Below are 21,922 nucleotides of genomic sequence, written 5' to 3' on the forward strand. Positions count from 1 at the left end.
AGTCCTGCTCCTGCCTGAGGTGCAGTAGCTCTGTCAACATGGTCCACGTTCTGGGACTCTCAGAGCTGCCATGGGCCCTGCTGCTGGGATGAGGCAGGCCTCTCTGGCTCCCTGTCATGTACATGGAGCCACCAAGGCCAAATGACTCTGGCTATTTTTTTTTAAAGAGTACAATGGTAGGTACCTGTCATTATATATTTGCCGGAATCCATAGAATGGGCAACATCAAGAGTGAGCCCTAATGTAAATGATGGAGTCTGGGTGATAATGATGTGTCAAATCACGTTCATCACACATAATAAATGTACCACTTTGGTGGCAAGTATTCATAGTGAGGAGTCTGTGCATGTGTTGGTTGGAGCAGGGGACATATGGGAACTATCTGAACCTTATGCTTAATTTTTCTGTGAACCTGAAACTACTCTAAAAAATAAAGTCTATTAAAAAAAGATTATACACACACACTACACACACACACACACAATTTTTTTAATTTGAAAGGAAACTAGGAATACACAATTTTCTTAGATTTTAAGAATCACTCTTGCTTTTGCTGTGTGTGTATATATGCATATGTGTTTGTGTAATGTGTATACATATGCAATGTGTGTATATAGATATAAAGTATATGTAAACACTATATAAATGCACACACACATTTCTCATCTCTAATATTTTTATATAATATATATTATATATAATAAAATACATATATATATTTTACTTCTGTGGTCAAATTCCAAGAAAAGCTCTTCTTGATTAGGTGACCACATGTTTCAAGTGGAAAAGAGAAACTAGTCATCAATTAAGTGCAAACTACCATTCCAAAGCCATAGAAATAAGAGGAGAATGCCAAATAATGATAAAGGCATTTTCCCCAAGTTAGTTTTTCTGGAAGGTCATCAGATTAAAACAACAAAAAGCAAAGTAGGCAGGGAGTCCCCTCTTCTCTCCCCGCCCAGTTGGGCATGCTCTATAGATTAGTCAGAGCTGCGAGAAATCATATTGGAGAACGTTTCAAATACTTGCGACTTGTCAGGGCTCTCTTCCAGAAGGGGAGCAAAAGCCCTCATAAAATGCTGCTGAATGGACCTTAACGTCTGGGAAACACTGTAACCATGTAATTTGGCTCCTGAAGGCTACATTCTTCTTTTGAGCAGAAGCCACTGGTCAATTATTGTGTTTGGTGAGCTTTCCTTTTGGGCATGAGGGGGGCCAACTTTGCGTGAAAGAAGGGTTTTCCTTTTGGCACCAACACACTATAATTATGGAATCATATCATGGCATTGCTGGAAATGGTATTCTCCAGGAGGTCCCAGGGATGCTGTGGGGTTACCCATGGGCACTATGCACTGGAAACACTTTCCACAGCAGCGGCCAGATTCTCCTGATCATGGCTGTTTTTGAACTTTTCTTCTCTTATAGTATTTATGATTCTAGAGTCATGAATCCCTTTACTAAACCCTTAGCTGCGATAATTTACTCATCCTTGGAATCAAAGACCACTCTGGCCTAAGTTGTCTTTGCCCCATCTTTTTTTTCCCTCTTATAAAAAGGATTCCCTTCCCCTCCATTTTCCCTATTCTCCTTCCTTCCCTCCTTCCTCCCCTCCATTTTCCTGTAATTACTGGTAACATATTATATGAAGACACTCTACAAAGCTAGGTGACACTCACACTATATATTTAGGGCAGTTTTTATACCTGCTTTCATGTTTCATGGGATTTTTATGACTACCTGGGGAACGAGGAAGAATATCATCTCTAGAGGGGCAGTGCTACTCTCAGAGAGATGGGTTTGGGAGACACGTGGAGCCTCATTCAAATCTACATATGCTGCAGACTTCATATATTACCTAGACAAATTATTCCACCTGTTTAACCCTCAGTTTCCATATTTATAAATGAGCAGTAATAACATGACTCTCATAGGGTTGCTTGAAAAATTGGAAGTGATACTTCAAATGAAGTGTCTTGCATATTGCTTAACACATACAAGGACTCAGAGTGTTTTAATGTTTCTTTTATTATCAGTGCGCATTTAGACGTTATGAAACTGAGCCTCAGAGAGGGGAAGTGACTTGGCAAAGGACACAAAGGTAAGAAGGAGCAGAGCCAGCATTGATGTTGTGGCCTTTGGACCCCGGTCATCATTCACCCCCTTTTTTCTAGGATGGGAAGTGCTGCCCTCTCCTACAAGCGGGGCATGGGTGGGTAAGACACTGCTGTTCCCTGCACATCCTTTCTTCAGAATCTCTCCCTGAAGATAGCCTCTTCCTTGTATGTTATAAATTGAAAGGGAGTCCATTCCTCTGTTTTGTGTCTGGGTTTTGGTGACTTACTGTGCACAAAACACTGCTGAGTGTAGTGATTCTGGACTGGGTGAGAGAACCCATGGCAGGTACTGTGGTAGACAGGAGCCTACTCTTACAACTCAGGGATTGCCACACTCAAAGGTGTGACAGGACTCCAAGCTGTCTGAACAAATGGATAATGAAATGATGCTGGTTTATTTATATGCCTTACTGCTGCCTCCTCCTCAGTTGTTTGAGGTGTATCAAAGATTTGTACTCGAGATTTTACCTGAATACCAACAAAGTACATGGCAACTGACTATACATCTTTTCTCTCCTGAACAGAAGTCCGGTAAACATTAATAACAAAAGTGATTTATTGCAGGCTTTCTGCTTGGATGATAACAAATAGAAAGTAACTTAAAAGCAGAGCTAGAAACTTTACATCGCGTGGTTTGAAATTGCTGCTTTGAAATACTGTGTTTGGAGAGGCAGCTGGTAGCCCCCAACCGTAATGATACCCACTGCATGCCAGTGCCATTTCTACCTGCGGGGTGTCTACTTTAGATGTTGTGGGAGGTGAGATAGTGTCTTGTATATTTGAAAATGCTAGAATTACCCACTGCTTGAACTAAGTTTGATCTGTTTGCAATCAAAAAGAAAAATCTCCAGGCGTATTATTTTAGCACAAAAAAACGTTGACAAACTGCTTTGGGGGATTGCCTCTTTTGTACCTTGCTGTAATTTGAAAGCTCTCCCTATTATAGTCCTCGAGTTAGGTCATCAGAGTTTCATTTTATTCTACCTCTCTCTCTCCTTCCCCACCCCTGACACACTCTGTCAACGTCCTTTGACTTCATGAGGTAATGGTCCTCAACCTTTTTATAAAGCAATACTGAGAGCAGGAACACCATGCTGTTTCAAAAGCCATTGTTTTCATGATGACTTAGAAATGTGTAGGAACAAAAATACATGGTGGTGTATTTGAGATTGGGAATGAATCTCTTCTGTTTTTGTACTCTGGAAGAGACACTTGGGGTTTCAGTTTAGTGAGAAGATGAAAGAACTGAAAGTCATGTAAGGCATAATGCATCCTTGCAGTCATACTGGCTGTGGGCATTAAGTTGTTCAAGTGGGACATTTTGATCCACATTTGTTCTTGTGCCAAATAATGTAAGTAGGGAAACCGAGGCTATTTCCTGGAATTCTTGGTCACTAGGTACTATGCAAACTAACAAAGTGCATTTACAGGAAGGCATCTTTACCTGCTCAGTCATTCCTTATACATTTCCTTGAATAATTTGAAAAATAAGGTCAATTAAATTGGATTATAAAAATTAGAGTTAAGAAAGCAGAAAAAAAATCAAACATTAGTGTGAATATGGTTATTATCACATAGAAAAATTCCTTTAAGCTTCTTGGTAGCTCAGTGTGGTAGGGCATTGCCGCATTTTAAAGATGAGGAAAATGATTCACAGAAGGGGAAATGAAAATTCAAGTATTTATTACTTTCTGAGTAGCAGGGTATTTTTTTTTCCTTTTTGAGGTGGAGTCTCACTGTCTCCCAGACTGGGGAGTGCAGAAGCACAGTCTTGGTTCACTGAAACTGCCACCTCCCAGGTTCAAGTGATTCTCCTTCCTCAGCCTCCCAAGTAGCTGGGATTACAGGCATGTGCTACTACACCCACCTAATTTTCGTATTTTTTATAGCAATGGGGTTTTACCATGTTGGCCAGCGTGGTCTTGAACTCCTGACCTCAGGTGGTCCGTAAGTGGTAAGGTATTGAAGCACATCTATTACAAGTGATTTCAGAGAGCAAGCTTATGACCACTTCTCTAAATGTGCTACATCCTCAGGCAATGTTTTCCTTGTCACTAGATACTAGAGTAAAATTTTCACTTGTCCTCATAGTCAACTTGGAATTGAATCATAAGTAGAATTGGCTCTTAACAAACTATTTTTAAAATGTGTCTGTGTTTTGTTTACCTATTTAAAAAATCTGCACATCCTGCACATGTACCCCAGAACTTAAAAGTTGATGGAAAAAAAGTGTCTGTGTTTATGTACTTGTGTGTGTGTGTGTGTGTGTGTGTGTGTATGTATGTATATTTTATAAGTTGCAAACCAGAAAATAGTACCCAAATTCCTTCAGTGGACTGAAGAGCAGAGCTGATGTCTCGTTTCAGTGCAGAAGCTTGCAGGCTCAAATCCTGCGAACACTCAATATCTCAGTCCAAGTCTGAGGCGGGAAAAGACCAATGTACCAGCTCGAAGCAGTCAAGCAGGAGGAGTTTCCTCTTACTCAGTTTCTGTGTTCTCGTCTCGTGTTCAGTTGATTAGATGAGGCTGATCCACTCACATTAGGGAGGGCCATCTGCTTTACTCAGTCTGTGAATTCAAACATCAATCTCATCTCCAGACACTCTCACAGACGTACCCAGAATAATGTTTGACAAAATGTCGGGGCACCAGACAAGTTGAACCATGAAATTAACTATCACAAATGAATGTTATGGACTGAAGGTTTGTCCCCCCACCCACCACCAAATTTGTGTGTTGAAGCCTTAGCCTCACTGTGATGGTGTTTGGAGATGGGCCTTTGGGAAGTACTTAGGTTTAGAGGAAGTCATGGGGTTGGGCCTTCATGATGGGATTAGTCTCTCTATAAGGAGAACTAGAGAGCTCTGTCTCTCCCTGCTTCATACAGTGAAAAGGTAGCTGTCTGCAAGGCAGGAAGAGAGTTCTGACTAGAACTCAACAATGCCAGTGTGCTGATCTTGGACTTCCAGCTTCCAGAATTGTGAGAAAATAAAGTTCTGTTGCGTAAGCCACACAGTCTATGGTGTTTTGTTATAGCAGCTTGAGCTGACAAGACTGTCTCTAACAGTCACTAATACATTGAGCTGCAAAGTTTATAAAACCTGACAATGTGAAATGAACAACTCGGTTATTATTATATATTTTTTGGGGTTGCAAGAAGTCTTGGTAAGTAGCCATTCAGGAATCAAGAAAGACAACCCTCTCCAGAAACGTCTTACATTTTATTGGCAATACCTGAGTTACATAATCATCCTGACCTGCAAGGGAGTCTGGGGATCTGAGTATTTGATATTATAATTTTTAGAAAAGGAGGTTTTAGATGTGTGTTAAATGAGACAACATACAATATCTGCCATGATATCAATGAAAGAATTGGAACTAGAAGAGCTAAACAAAATCTGAAATATCTAGGTTTCAATGAGAAAGGTACATTGATTTTATTTTCATTCTCTCCCTGTTTGGCACTTGAGTGGGAAATAGGAAAGAATCAGAAAGTTAGGAAGAATCATTCGGACAGATGTATCCTTTCTTGCAGATACAGAATTAATTAATATGTTTTTACTGAACACTTGGTATATTTCTTAATGAAATCCAATGTTTTGCATGAGGCATTGGTAACCATGCTCTCTGGCTGAAATTAAGCCCCTTTATTTCAGTAAGGCATCTGTCAGGGTATAAATTGTATTCAACTAGATATAAAGGCCAACTATGTCCAGTTTAATTTGGATCTTAAAGGATAATGCTTTTATGCTAGAGCCTCCTGTTTGTCTTCTAAATCAAGCTCTTTTAGCCCCTGTTTCTCTCTACCTAATTATCTTAAATGGAAGATGTTCTTAATTTTACTCACATTCTATCCCCATGCTGGAATAGACCCACCTCTGTGGCGGTGTCCCTATCACTTTGCCCAGCTCTTCCTTTTTCAAGTTGCTCCATGTCCAGCATGGACCATTCCCAGGTGGTGAGCCCCAGGCTCCTGTTAGCCCCTCTCCTTGACCTGCTCTCCAGATGACCACTAATCCATCTAGAATCAGGCCTTCTCTCTTCTAATCAGGTTACTCCCAGTGTTTTCCCACCTACACTCTAACTCCTGGACTCTCACATACTTCTCTGTCTCCCTTGTTCAATTTCTCAGTAGCCAACTCCCTGGCTGACTCCTTCCGCATTTGCACGGCACATCCATTTATTTGGGTACCATCTGGCAGGGGTAGGGTGGGAAGGAAACCTCTAGGGGAAGTCTGCAATGTAGTGTTTGCTTCTCAGCATAACAATGACGAGTCCTGAAGGTGAAATATAAAGATAGACTATTCCGTTTTGTAAAAACAACTCTTTATGCCTGCCGGTAATTATTGATTAGAGACAGATGTTTGCCAACATTGCTGTTACAGCTCCAGTTCTGTGTGGATGTGGAACTTGATCAGCTTTAAAACATCAGTTTCAATAGACAGGATTTTAGATGATGACACTTGGGATAATATAAAGTCAAACAGAAAAGAAATTCTACTGGGAGAGGGGGAAGAGGCAGGGCACCCGTGCTTTGAACACATTTCTCCTTTCAGCAGAAGGTACCTGTTCTGAGGCCAATTCAATCATGGCTCTGGAGGTAGCTTATTAGCTAATTTGGTTCAGAATCACTTATGTAAGTAAACTGATGCCAGAAGATTAGGCTGTCCATAGAGAAGCTTATGTGTTAATTTCTGAAGCTGTTATTTAGCTCCTGTGCTTGTTAATCCCCTCTTCTTTCAACTTCAATGAGGACAAGATCCTTGCCCCTTCTAGATAAGGGTCCTTAAATTGGGGTTCATGAACTCTGAAGCTTTATATATAACTGAGATGCTGCTCAGCACATAGCACCCTGTAGATGTTCCCAGTAGATGCTTGTTAAATGAATGGCTGTGTGAATGAATGAGAGTTCAGTTTGTCATGAGACCACAGGGCAGCATAATTTCAAGAAAATACATTCATGTACTTTTAAAGACCTGCCTTGTTTCTGTGATCCAATGCCTGAAAATGTGTCACCATTTTAACATTTGTTACTCAGACTATTCTGTACGCTATTAATTGAAATCTAAGAGGTAGATCCCATTTAAACTGGAAGAGGACTGCTTTTTGCTCATTGCTAGAAGCTGTAATTTATATTTACAAATCTCTTGAATGAGGAGAGGTAGAACGATATCTTACTATTTCTGTCTTCCTCTTCCTTGTTCTACCATAGGCTTTGAATGAAGCATTGGCCCATGCTGATCACTTTCCATTTCCCAAGACTTTCTAAAGGCAATGAATGAGAGAGAGAGCAGAGAAAATAGTGGGCATGATGTCAGCTGACTCAGACTTGAGTACCAACTGCATTGAGGGCTAACGGCATGGCTCTTAGGAAATCACAACTTCCACTATTTTCAGGTGTATCGAGTGCGAGCGGTAATTACGATCCCTGGAGATTATCTTGTTCTGAAGAACTAACACTATGAGTTTTATCATTATTAGCAAAAAACTTGCCACTCCCAGGAATTGCTGCAGATGAGGAAAGGTTTCTAGCCAGCTATCAGAGGGAAAGTGACTTGCTTGTATCACGGCTCCTTTCTTATTTGTAATGTAAGTTGAATTCAAACAATGGTGGTCTTGCATGCTGCAGACACATAGTCACATCCTGTGCTTGCCCCATATGGCAGGGAACAGCAGTTTTTTTTGCAGAACGAATGATCCAATGCAGAAGTACACGTGCCCACAATTTTTCTGTGATGTCCACTTGACTTTCTGTGTCTTCTTTGCTGTTTTCCACGCCATCATGCTACTTCATGGTCAATGCAGTTTTAAGAGACATTTACTAAGGACTGGAAGAAAATCAGAACTATTTAAGCACTGCCACTAAGTTGCTTCCATTTCTAGAAGGAGAAATCAGTCACACACAATTCCCTCCATGGCAAGGTAGAAACAGGAGAATGTGATAAGAACGAAGTTATAAAATAACTCTAGTGGAAAGAATACTTATTTTCAGTGGAGAATTCAAAGAGATAGTGCAAGGTCTCAGAACTAGGTGTTGAAAGATGAACAGTCTTTTGTCAGGCTGAGATGAGAGGGAAGAGCATTAGGAGCTGAGAGAACATTGGGAACAAAGGCATAAAAATAGAAAGAACCTGTGAGCCCTGGGAATTAACAATGGTAGTTTGATAGTGTAGCAGATCTGGGGAAACACTTGAAAAATATACTGAACAGAGTTGGAAACTAGGTTGTAAATTGTTTTCAGTGTAAGTTAATAAAATCCATGATTTATTTATCTTGAAGTATTTTCTAAAGTACAAGTAAAGGTAAAAGGCAGCTATTCCCTCCAGCATTGGTACCAAAAGATTGGTGTACTTCCTTCCAGTTTTTTTTCTTCGCATTTACAGATTACTCTCCTTTCCTTACCCAGTGTTATCTATGAAGCTTTACTGCATGCTGCCATGTCAGCTTCATAATCAGCAGAGTTATATAAAAGTCTATCTAGTGTTGAATATATAAAGCAGGCTCATTGTTCCCAAGATGAAGACTTGGCAAGCCTGCAGATAAACGTATTTGAAGGAGCCAGTCATTCTGATTTTCCATGGTAGGAAACTATGGAGAAAAACAGTGGTTGAGATTTTTTTTTTTTTTTTTACTAGAAATCATATCATAGGTATATCTAAGACACAAGGAGTGCCAGCTTCCTGCTAGGTGCTGCCATGGTATCTGGTCGGATTTTGTCTACTACTCTGTGGTCTCTGGAGATTCTATATTGTGCCGCATCTATCCAAGGGTCCCTTGACAGGGCAACTACACATTTACCCAGAAATGGGGAGATAGGATGGGCAGAGAGTTCATATAGCCAGGAAATCAGTCTTTACGGAAAATTCCTCTACTACATGCATTCATTTAAAAAATGCATGGAAAGTGTTAGGCAATGGTTTCTTAGATATGACACTAAAACACAAATAATAAAAATGTAAAGAAATTGGGCATCTTCAAAATGAAAAAAAAGTTTGCATTTTAAAGGACACTGTCAAGTGAAAAGACAACCCACAGAACAGGAGAGAATACAGTAGATCCCTCCGTATCCACAGTTTTGCCTTCCCCAGTTTCAGTTGCTAGTGGTAAAACACAGTTAGAAAGTATTAAATAAAATTTCCAAAAATAGGCTGGGCACAGTGGCTCATGCCTGTAATCTCAGCACTTTGGGAGGTCGAGATGGGTGAATCACCTGAGGACAGGGGTTTGAGACCAGCCTAGCCAACATGGTGAAACCTCCTCTCTACTAAAAATACAAAACATAGCTGGGCATGGTAGCAGGTGCCTGTAATCCCAGCTACTAGAAAGGCTGAGGCAGGAGAATTGCTTGAACTCAGGAGGCAAAAAGGTCACAGCGAGCCCAGATCATGCCATCACAGTTTAGCCTGGGCAACAAGAGCAAAACTCCATCTCACACACACACACACACACTCTCTCTCTCTCTCTCTCTCTCTCTCTCTCTCTCTCTCTCTCTCTCCCTCCCTCCAGAAATAAACAATTCACACATTTTAAAATATGTGCTGTTGCGAATAGCGTGATGAAATCTCATGCTGTTCAGCCCCGCCCCTTTGTCCAGTGTACCCATGCTGTAGATGCCACCCACCCAGCAGTCCTCATCATCATGGTCCAGGATCGCCTGGAACAGAGGATCAGAAGGTGCACAGTACTAGCCCAGCACTACATCACAATGCCCATGCCATTTACCTCACTTCATCTCACCATGGAGACATTTCATCATCTCACATCATCACAAGAAGGGTGAGTGCAGTCCAATAAGATATTTTGAGTGAGTGAGAGAGAGAGAGAGAGAGAGACCATATTCACATATCTGTTATTACAGTATATTGTAGTTGTTCTACTTTATTAATGCTTATTGCTAATCTCTTACTGTGCCTAATATATAAATTAAACTTAATCACGACTATGCTTTTACAGGAAAAATCATAGTATGAAACTATCAGCAGTTTCAGGCATCCCCTGGGAGTCTTGGACCATATTTCTCTTGGGTAAGGGGGACTGCTAGACTAATGAGAATCAATTTCTAAATTTTTCAATTAGTTGTATTTCTCTTTTGTCCATAATTTTATTGTGCCTGCTACAGTTGAGTGTTTTTCTCATTACATTACATAAACATTTCTGTAAGTTAAAGTATAAACACATTGTTATATTTGATATGATTTCTTTCCCAAGGCTATGCTTTTATATTTTGTCATATACACATTTAAAATGTTTTCATATGAAATCTGTTTATCCCTTCCTTCCCTTGTGATATCTTCTTTCTCCTGTAGGGTAGTCCATTTTCCCTCTCCAGAGGGCTGATAGATATCACATACAATTTTCTTCTTTTATTTTTCATGTGGTTTTAAGTTTTACCGTTAACTTTCACATTTAATAAATATTTATTTACTGTCAACTATGTGCTTGGTATATTTCTAGTACTTATTTAGGTTCAAGATAAAATGTTAGGGATAATAATTTGGAACAATTATTATCAAACTAGCACTGTTAATTCTCAGGTCTTACAGGTTCTTTCTATTATTATCCCTCACATCGTACCTTGAACCTAAATAACTTGGAAGATTATTATTCCTTTCCAAAACTCTTATTGACTAAGAGAGTGTGTGTGTGTGCGCGCGCGTGTGCGCATGCACGTGTGTCTGTATGTGTGTGTGTGGGAGCGCGCATGCACATGTGTTTGTAAATCTGTGTTACTATATGACTCTTCTGTTCAATTTTTCTGTCTGTCTAGTTCCTGTCAGTGTCATATACTTTTTTGTACATTTTTATAATATGCATATTATCTGATGATTAGTGATAAGATTGTTATCTTAAATATACATTTTCAAAATTAAGTTTACTCTATGAACTTTTCCTCCAGGTAACATTTACGGCATATTGTCAGGTTAAAAAAAATGCTGAGATTTGGATTGGATTTCTCTGATTTGGGAAAATTGGTACTTTGAAAACACGTTGCTGATCTTCTCAGATTATGATGCCACTTTTCAGTTATTCAAATTTTCGTGAATTTCAGTAAAATATTGATTTACTCAAATACATCACAGATGTCTTTCATTAAAATTATTCCTTATAATTGCATTTCTGAAGATATTGTGAATTAGAGTTTTTTCATTATAACTGTATGAGAATTTCTTTTCTCTCTCTCTCTCTCTCTCTGTGTGTGTGTACTCATTTATCATTCATCAGGCTACCTATCAAACATTTGTTAATTAAAGTAATTTCCAAGCTTATTCTCTTGAGTTATCTGACTATGAAATCATACTTTCAGAAACTTTTTATCTTTTATTTTTTAACACATATCTTATTGCTATCTTATTTTTGCTTTCAGTGAATAGAATTTCTAGAATATGAATAATAGTAAAACTGGATATATTTATTTTATTTCTATTTTAACATGAATATGAATTTTAAGATCAATATAGATGGCCTTTATTTTGGTAAAAGTATTCCTCTATTCTAGTATTTTATCAAAGTACTTTATTTTTGAATTTTTTTCTTCTTTAATCCACTTATGCTGAGAATCATGTATCCTTAGAACATATTTCTTTTTCTTTAATCTACTTATGTCAGATACTGTGTTAATACACGTCCTTATCTACTTATAGGACTCTTCCCTGAAAAAAAACTTTGGAAAATGTGAGTTATGATAAAAAAATGTTCTCATACTGAATCACCCTAGACCTGGAAGTCATTAACACAAGAATGTGTGTTCCTAGGTCCCACTTCTCATCAGGGCTGCCATAATGAAAGTAAATCTGTGGCCTTCAACTCAACTCCATCAGAGCAAGGGACTCCTTTTGAGGTCAGGGGTTGCCCTCAGAGGTCTGAGTGGCTCCAGGAACAATTCTCAATCCTCAGACTTGCCTTGTGACACTGGTCCTAAGTGGTTCCGTTGTGGCACCTGGGGGGAGCCAGTTACAGTTCTTCCTTCAAGCCTGGAGATGATCTTTGGGAATGGAGAGAACTTGAGGGTCCCTTGGCTCTACTGTAAATGGTTACCTGATGTGCTCCGACTAGCGTGATTTTCCCAGTTAGACTCCGTGCTTATACAGTGGCTTGCTACAAGTGTGAATGCATAATTAAAGCATTTTGGTGTATTTTCTCCCTCCCTCGGGGGCATACCTCTCCATGTTCTCCTTTATCTGTTTCAGTGTTGGACACTTGCCTGCCAAGGTGGCTGGATTGCTCGTCATGTGACCACATAATTCTCCAAATGCTGAAATCTACAAGATTTTTCTAATCCCCATTGCTACTCTTGAAACAGTTCAATGGCACACTAGCAACTATGGCTGATTTCAGAATAACCTAGGACTCTCTTAAAAATGGTGACACCCAAGCCCCACTGTGCACCAGTGTAAATCAGTGTAGTATCCACCCCTCCCCACAGGGCTGGCTGTGTGTGATGATGTCTCAGCCATGGCCTTCAACACTTGCTTGGTGGCCCATCAAGAACTGTGTGTCTAGGAAGGCCAGTCATCTCCGACACAATTGCCACATCTTTTCTCTTCCCCTCTCAGGGTAACTCTGACTTCTTCAGGTACTTCCTTTCAGTTGTGAGAGTGTTAGTTGTTAGCAGTTTTGTTTAATTTGTTGCCTTAGGTGCAGAGGAATGAGTTAGTGGATCTTCTTAGTTCACAGCACATTATTATTCTGGTTTGTGGCAATTCCAGCTCCTTCTCCACCCCCTTTTCCCCAGAGACATACCATGACTTTTGTGGGCCCTAGTTACTTTTGTTTTTGTGGGTCTCTCTCACTATAATAGATTTTTATGTTTTCTTAAAATTCCATTCTTTTCCAGATATGTGAAAAACAAATTAAAACTTTTTCATCAACCCAGCATTCTTAGTTTTATTTTGAGTTTAAAAGAAACTTAAATATTTTCATGATTCCTTAAAAACTATCTTGGACCTAAGGCATTGTGTTTATTGGACCTAACAGATGAGTTAGCCCTGCCTCTCCCTTCCTGCTTCCTTTTTTATCTCTATAACCTGCTGCCATTTTTTTCTCCTAGCCAAAGAGGCACATCTCCCCTTGCACTGGATCTGTTACTTTATATATATTCTTGCATAATGTGTATTTATATATTGTTTTATGCATTTAAATTTTTTTTAAAAGTTAGAACAGTTTTAGATTGATAGATTTTTAGAGTGACGATTGCAAAGATATTAGAGAATTCCTAAATATCCCACATCTATTTGCCCTATTAACATATTACCTTGGTATGATACATCAGACACAATCATCCATTATTGATACATTATTAGCTAAAGTTCATAATGCATTCAGTATCCTTATTTTAAAAAGTAGGATATACCTTTTCTGTTTAAGGATTCCATTCAGGATACTACACTGAATGTAGTTATCATGCCTCCTTAGGCTCCTCCTGGTTCTGACAATTTCTCAGACTGTTTTTGATGACTTTTAATGATTTTGACAGTTTTGAGGAACATTGGTTAAGTAATTTGTGAAATGTCCTTCAAATGAGATTTATCTGATGTTTTGCTCATGATTAGACTAAAGTTACAGTTTTAGGTAGGAAGATGACACAGGTAAAGTCATTCTCATGACATTACATCACTTCAAGGGTCCACACCATCTCATGACTTGTCACTGTTGATATTAACCTTGATTCCTGCCTGAGGTAGCATTAGGTTTCTTCACTATCATGTTCCTCTTTTCCCACCTCTACTCCCTTCCAAACTACAGTCTTTGAAGACAAGTCATTCTATACAGTCCACACTTAAGGAGTGAGAAGCTCTGCTCCATCTCCTTGAGGGTGGAGTAGCTTCAAAATTATTTGAATTTTTTTCAGAAGAGATTTATCTCTTCTTCTCACCTTTATTTGTTTGCTTAATCGTTTATATACGACATGGATATTTGTATTATACTCTGGGTAATAATCCAATACCACTTAATCTTGTTTCTCAAATTGATTCAGCTCTGGCTTTTGGGAATGCTTTCAATTGGCTTCTTGTCCTTTCAATCTCAATCTCAATCTCTCTCTCTCTCTCTCTCTGTGTGTGTGTGTGTGTGTGTCTCTGTCTCTTTACCATTTCCTTCCTTTTGGCTCTGCAAGATGCTCCAAGTTCATTTTGTAGATTCCCTGCCCCTGTCCTAGAATCAGCCATTTCTAGAAGGAGTCTTGTTTTGTTTTGTTTTAAATTGAGAATAGTATTAAAAACCAAAACCTTGGCACTATGTGTGTGTGTTGCTACTGGACTGTTGTTCCTTCTAGGCCCTCTCAGTTGGCAAAAATATATATATGTGTGTATGGATTTGCATACACTTAATATTTTTAAAATATATAAATATAAATGTTATATATTATATATATATATGTATATATATATATATGTAACCTTCTGTATCTCTATTAACCTCAATATGAGCTCTACTCAATTCATGTCTCCAACTACAATCTACTATTCTATGGATCATTCAGGCTGCCTCTTCTTGCATGTCTATAACCTCCCACTTAATGATGAGAAACCTGGCTTCTACCATCTACTCTTCACTTATTCAACTGTCCTATTTCAGTATACCTGTATTGCAGTATCACAGTGATCAATGATTGCTCCCATGGAAAACAACTTTATCAACTAGAGTACAGTGTTTATGTACAGTTTCTTTTTTCTGTAAACCTTACAGGCGTCATTTCCAAAGTTACTTAGGTCGGTACCTTTTTCTCCCAATCCCTTCTGGGAGATGAATAGTCTCATAACATGGTTAGCATTTTTTGTCACAGTGTGCATTCTACCCTGGGTTGCCCTGAAGTCCTAAACAATTTTCCAGATTTGTACACATGAAGGTTCTCTCTTTGTGCTATAAAGTTCTATATAAATGTGTAGTGTCTTGTATCCATTGTAATAGTTTCACTGCCCTAAAAAAAATCTATGATTCACCTATTCTTACCTTCCTCAACCCCCTGATCCCCCTGGAAATTATTGATATTTTTACCATCTCTATAGTTTTGCCTTTTCCAGAATGCCATATAATTAAGATTATAGGGCCGGGCGCGGTGGCTCAAGCCTGTAATCCCAGCACTTTGGGAGGCCAAGGCAGGTGGATCACCAGGTCAAGAGATCAAGACCATCCTGGTCAACATGGTGAAACCCTGTCTCTACTAAAAATACAAAACATTAGCCGGGCATGGTGGCATGTGCCTGTAGTCCCAGTTACTCAGGAGGCTGAGGCAGGAGAATTGCCTGAACCCAGGAGGCGGAGGTTGCAGTGAGCCGAGATTGCGCCATTGCACTCCAGCCTGGGTAACAAGAGTGAAACTCCATCTCAAAAAAAAAAAAAAAAAGATTATATAGGCTGTAGCCTTTTTGGCTGATTTCTTTTACTTAGCAATGTGCATTTAAAAATCTAAAATTCATCCATGTCTTTTTATGGCTTGATATTCATTTTTTTAAATCATTGAATAATATTCTAGTGTATGGATGTACTAGTTTCTTTATCCATGCACGTATTGAAGGATACCTTATGCTTCCAGCTCTTGGTGACTGAATAAAGCTGCTATAAACATTCATGTGAAATTCTTTTGTGAGGTTGTAACGAGTGTGAATGTTGTATCATGTGGTTAAGTCTATGTTTAGCTTTGTAAGAAACTGGTAATCTGTCATCTAAAGTGGCTGTACCATTTTGTATTCCTGTTCACAATGAATAATTCCTTTTGTTTTGCATCCATGTCTGCAACTGGTATTGTTAGTTTTTAGATTTTAGCCATTCCAATAAACATGTAGCAGTATCTCACTGTTATTTAATTTCTAATCCCATAATGGAATGGTTTGCATGAATGTTTAATCTGTGTAAATTGATTTGTGTTGTATATTTCAATCTGTCACTTGTTTTTTTTTTCACTAAGCATGCCATATTTAGGGTTCACTTATGTTACTGTCTAATTCATTGCTTTTAATTGCTGTGTAACACTCAGATACATCTACCACATATTCGGATTCACTCTCTCAGTTTTAGACATCCCAGTCGCTTCCTACCCTGCACCTCCACAGATAGTACTGCAGTGAACATCAGTGTTCCTATCCCCTCATAAGCCTATGAGAAAAATTCTTGGAGAATATATACACAGGTGAATTACTCAGTCACTCTATATGCACATTCTCAATGTGACCAAGAGCAAGGCTGGATGGCTCTCCAGAGTGGCTGCACCAGCTCAAGCTCCCACCTGCCATATATGGGATTCTACATCGTGTATTTGACATTTTTCCAACTTTCTTTCCTTTTTTTTTCTTTTTCTTTTCAGTCTTTCTTTTTTTTTTTTTTTTTTAAGACATAAGGTCTCACTCTGTTGCCCAGGGTAAAATGCATTGGTGCAGTCCTAGTTCACTGCAGACTCAAACTTGTGGGCTCCAGTGATTCCCTCACCTCAGCTTCCAAGGTAGCTAGGACTACAGATGTGCATCACTTCAGCAAGCTGATAATTTTTTTTTTCTTTGCAGAGATGGGGTCTTGCTATGTTGCCCAGGCTCTTCTTATACTCCTGGCCTTGAGCGGTCCTCCCACCTCAACCTCCCAAAGTGTTGAGACTGTGGGTGTGAATCACCATGCCCAGCCTAGCTTTCTCATTTTTGACATTCTAATAGGTGTAAGTGATATCTCAGTGCTATTTGAATTTGCATGTCTCTATTACCGTAATCACTAATGATTTTGAGCATCTCTTTGGGTGCTTAGGTAATCTTTTTGCATTGATTTTCCTCTTCAAATTGCGTATTCACATTCTTTGCCCATTTTTCTATTGAGGTTACTATCTTTTTCCTATTGACTTTCAGGCATTCCTTGTGTATTATAGATATTTCTATTAATTTTGTCCATGCTGTTCTCCTTAATTTTGATGTAATGACACTTATGAATTTTGTCTTAAGTTTTGTGCATTTGAACTCTTGTTTACAAATGCATTTCCCTGTTTTGAGGTCACAAAGATATTCTTCCACATTTTTTCCTACTAATTATCTTCACATTTAGATCTTTAATTCTTCTGGAGTCCACCATTTAATGAGGTATAGGAGGAATTAAATTTCGTTTTTCTCCATATTGGGAGCTAGCTTTCCCCACACCATCTTCTAAATGATCCATCATTTCCGTGTGGAACTGTAGAGACTCCTTTATGATATATTTATGATCCATTTTATTCATAGATCTATTCATTTTGCTTCATTGGCATGGGGCTTGCACTAGTTCCATGGTGTTTTTATTAATTTTTTATTACCATAGTTTTACAACCTGTCTTGATATCTAGTCAGCCAGGTCCTTCTTCTTTATCATTCTTTTTAAAGGTTGACTTAATGGTTCATGGACCTCCCATCTAGAGGTTGGTTTAGTCACTAGCTTCCAAGAGTCTCCTGAGCTGGCCATTCTGTCAGAGTTCCCTAGGCTTCTTTACAGTACTAATGATGCATTGGTTTCATCTCCCTCTGATTTCTCCAGTTTCAAACAGTGCATTTCAAAAGACCATCTTGCTAATCTTAGTGTTGTTTCCATGATTTCCACTAAGGTTGTAAAGGAATTTCAAGGGCCAGCACTGGCTCCAAATGATCAGCCTGTCCTGGGCTGTTGGGCAGTTGTAACAAGGGTATACTCTGGGCTCAATTCTGGGCTGAGGATTTATTCTTGAATAGTAGCATGGTAGTATGTCTTGGTTCAAAATTACTGGGCCAGGTGCAGTGGCTCACACCTGTAATCCCAGCACTTTGGGAGGCCAAGGCGAGTGAATCACTGAGGTCAGGAGTTCGTGACCAGCCTGGACAATATGGTGAAATTCTTTCTCTACTAAAAATACAAAAATTAGCCAGGTGTGGTGGCATGCACCTGTAGGCCTAGCTACTCAGGAGGCTGAGACAAGAGAAATGCTTCAACCTGGGAGGTGGAGGTTGCAGTGAGTTGAGATTGCATCACTATACTCCAGCCTGGATGATAAAGCGAGACTCTGTCTCAAAAAAAAATTACTGGAAAAGCTCCAAATGTAATTCTGATATTATTGGAGTCACTCTGTATCCTGAAGATTTTGGTGACTTTAGTCCAATTTTCCCTCTAGAGCAATTTCAAAGACGTCACCCATTTATTTTTTCTGAATTCCAAGTCATCTTTTCTTACGTGTTTCTTTTTTGTTTTGAAGAAGTTAATCGGCAACTTAAGGTAAAAAACAGAATGGTTTTCAAGATGATCCCTTTTGAATATCTCGGGAAGATGGTGATGTGCTAACACGAGTGGAAAACTGAGATTCCAGTTCTGGTTGTATCATAGGTTGTAATTTTAGGAGAGAGACTTTATGTGACATCTTCATGTGACATATCCATTTGTCCCCAAGCAGTTCAAAACACAGCTCTCAGTCTCTTCTCTATTTTCCTGAAGGAATCTACTCACTACAAAGGTTGTGCGGATTCCACAGCTTTCCTGAAGACATTAGATTGTTGTTAGACAGTGCTTTCTACCTTGCACAGCCTTTTGTCCCCTCCCTGGCTTCATGCATCTTCCTCTGCTGCCTTCCAGAAGCTCCAGATCCTGCCACGGACGTGCTCCACTCGAAGCATTGGAGTCCAGTCCCCCCACAGTATTTTTCTCTTTGGGAAGCACTCCCTCCCCTTCCCAGGACATCTCCCCTGCCATTAAACCTCTGGAATTCTAGGGAATAACGTAAACCTTAACTTATTGACATTCATACTTGTATTGACATAGTTATCATTATTATAACCATCACACTGATAGCTACACATACATTTAGAGCTCTCTTTGGAATAGAATAAAAAATATAGTCAAACGATGACCTCATTTGAATTTCTATGCTGGGCCTTTGATGTAGTAGTGTCTACTATAGAGATCATGCTGTGGGACTATATAATAGGTGAGATAATTAGTAACCAAAAAAATTAGCAATAACAAAATGAAAACTACCTTCACTGAGCACTTAGCATGTTCTAGGAGCTATCTAGGTATTTAATATTTTATCTTTGACTCTTGTGACAAATTACCGATGTAGATATTGTTATCTTCATTTGATGGGCTAAAAACTGTGTCTGAGCAATGCCATGTGTGATAGTTTACAGGAAATATCACCTGGGAGGGAGAGAGGGAAGGTGGATTGGGAAGAAGGAGGAATTAGAGTGAATGAAGTTTCAATAGGAGCTGCAGCCAATCCCATGGGCTTTAAATTTGGGATGACCTTTCAGAAATATCTTAAATTGAAGCCTTCTTCCTCCTGCATTGACCTTTGATTGGGTGAGGGTGCCTTCTGGAAATTGCATAACTTAGGGCAACTCCTTTTGGCTGAGTGCATTTCCTAATGGGAAACTCAGCTGTGAGCCTTTAATCCCCAACACCCCCACCAGCTAGTAGGAGGAGTTCCCAGGACCTACGGCAGGATCTGGGTAACAAACACACAACAGCATTCACTATAGCATATGAACTTGTTCCGCATCCTGATGGGCCAGTGTTAATACCTGATGGGCCAGTGTTAATACTTAAAGATGCTTGCAGTGGCAATTGATGTTACATGGAAGTAGACAAAGGCAAATGGTAAGGGGCAAAACTAGCGTTTGATCCAGAGATGGTTCTGGCTCTGAGACTCTGCCCTCGACTGTTACCGTTTTCCTACGCAATACTATCTATAGCAATTACTTTTACTAGTAAGCAAATTTGTTTCAAAAGCATCCATAGAATTAAAATAGAAAAAATATTATCCAAAGTACATATGGCATCATACAGAATTTGTAATATGGTGCACCGTTGTTCAAATGTCAGCTTGATTAGAAAAACTGGACTTGGAGGAATATCTGCGCTCACTTCTGACTCAATCAGTTATTAGCTGAGTGGTCCCTGTTGTTCTCTTTCTGTCTTAGGGCCTTAGCTCTTTCATCTGTTGAAGCAGGGGATAAACTAAAGGATTGATGAAGGCCCTGGCACATCCAAATCACCAACTGGGCCATGCCTCTGACTGATTTGCAAACTTTGTGCCAGTTACAGTTCTCGTCTGAGAATAACACCTCTATCAGGGCTCTTGGGGCTGTGATGATAATGATGCTAGAGCATTTTGTAAACACCCAGGGCACTCTGTGATGGGAGCAGGCAGCACATATAATCCTTCCCTCTCCCACCTTCCCTTGACCAAAACGTATGCTTCAGTCTCCTGACCTGGAACTGGCTCTATTCATAGGCAAGTAAGAGTTTGTGGGAACCACTTGTTCAGGACTGATAAAGTTGTAAGTGCAGGGGCATATGGTTGGGGCATTACGTCAACCACTGTCTGTGGCTATGAGGGGTAAATGAAACCATACATCAAAAGCACTAAGAACAGTGTCACACATGGTGATTACCAAATAAATGGGAGTGTTTGCCCCACTGAACCTTTATTTTGTGATTTTTGTTACTATTGATATTCTCTTGACGTGAGGCTACTGCTTTATTCATTCATTTTCAGCAAATCTCCATATCCCAGCCCTGACTTTTAGACCAGATGTTGAACCTTTGTCCACTGTCTTGTTTCTAGGTTTTTGTCACTTCCCCCACAGAACCACTACCTGTTTTATACAGAACCTGCTATTCCTATTCAAAATGGTGAACTCAGTAGAGAGAATTTGAGACTTTTTTTTAAGTGGGAGTGACAAAAATAGATAACAACTGAAATGTAGGTAAGGAAGGAACAGTTGTTGAGAATGACTTGGAGTTCCAACTAGGATAACTGGACAGGTAGTGACATCATTAATAAGGATTGAGAATACCAGAGGCAAGCATGTTTCTGCCTTGCAGGAAAACTATATTCGGAAGAGGTACAACCACCCTTGTAATATTGTTTAACAATATAAATCTAATGTATAGTCAAAGTTTGTTACCCTAGGTTCACAATTGATTGTCCCCACAAAAAGTGCATTTTTTTTTAAAGCAAACGCTTATATAGCTCTCACCATACCAGGCACTCTTCTAAGCCCTTTATAATTATAATTTAACCCTTGTAACATTTATATGAGATAGATGTTGTTATTCTTATATTAAAGAGAAGGAAACTGAGGCAAAGAAAGATGAAATGACATGCTAAGGTGACATAGCTAGTATGTGTTTATCATCCAAAGAAGATACTTATAGTAAACATGGCCATTGTTTTTTAGAGGTTCATACACATTGGTAAGTGGCTGAAGCTGAGCAGGTCTCAGAGATACCCTGTATTTGTGACCCATAGCAAGGTTGTGCTTGGTGGGAGATGGCTGCAGGTATAGAGCAATCAGGTGCCAAGAGAAATGCTTTGAACTGTTTCCTTCAGCGGGTGTAAGACTAATAAAATAGAATAATTTATGATTGCTTTGCTAAATAATTTACCAACCAAATCATTCACAAAAGCAGTAAGATGTGAAATAGAAAAACATGAGAGACAGGAATTTGAACTAGGGAAGAATCAATAAGAACCAGTGGGGTCAAAGTCTGCCTGCAAGGGCTGGGGCACCATGGCGCTCACAGAAACAAGGCAGGTCTCTGTTGGACTCTGACTTCAGGAAGCAAAACAGAGCTTGCTGCTTCCCATGCACAGTGCAGCCTGAGTGCCTACATCAGCTTTTAGTGAACTCGGTTTGTCTTTTTCTCACTCATCCACTCTTTTCTTTAAAATTTTTTATTTTATTATACTTTGAGTTCTGGGATACATGTGCATAATGTGCAGGTTTTTTACAAAAGTATACATGTGCCATGGTGGTTTGCTGTACCCATCATTTACATTAGGAGCTCCCCTAACCCCCCACCCCCCGACAGGCCCCAGTATGTGATGTTTCCCT

General features: G+C 39.4%; 1 long non-coding RNA gene across 1 annotated transcript in view; it reads left to right on the plus strand.

Annotated features, from left to right (window-relative positions):
- The first annotated feature begins 742 nt into the window (after positions 1 to 742).
- Positions 743 to 21,922, plus strand: part of LOC118154483 (uncharacterized) — a 265,856-nt gene continuing 244,676 nt past the window's right edge. The window contains exon 1 of the long non-coding RNA XR_013519271.1: positions 743 to 2,098. This is a non-coding gene — a long non-coding RNA (uncharacterized LOC118154483). The remainder of the gene's footprint in view (positions 2,099 to 21,922) is intronic.

The sequence above is a fragment of the Callithrix jacchus genome, chromosome 6 (assembly GCF_049354715.1).
Source record: "Callithrix jacchus isolate 240 chromosome 6, calJac240_pri, whole genome shotgun sequence".
Classification (NCBI taxonomy): Eukaryota; Metazoa; Chordata; class Mammalia; order Primates; family Cebidae; genus Callithrix; species Callithrix jacchus.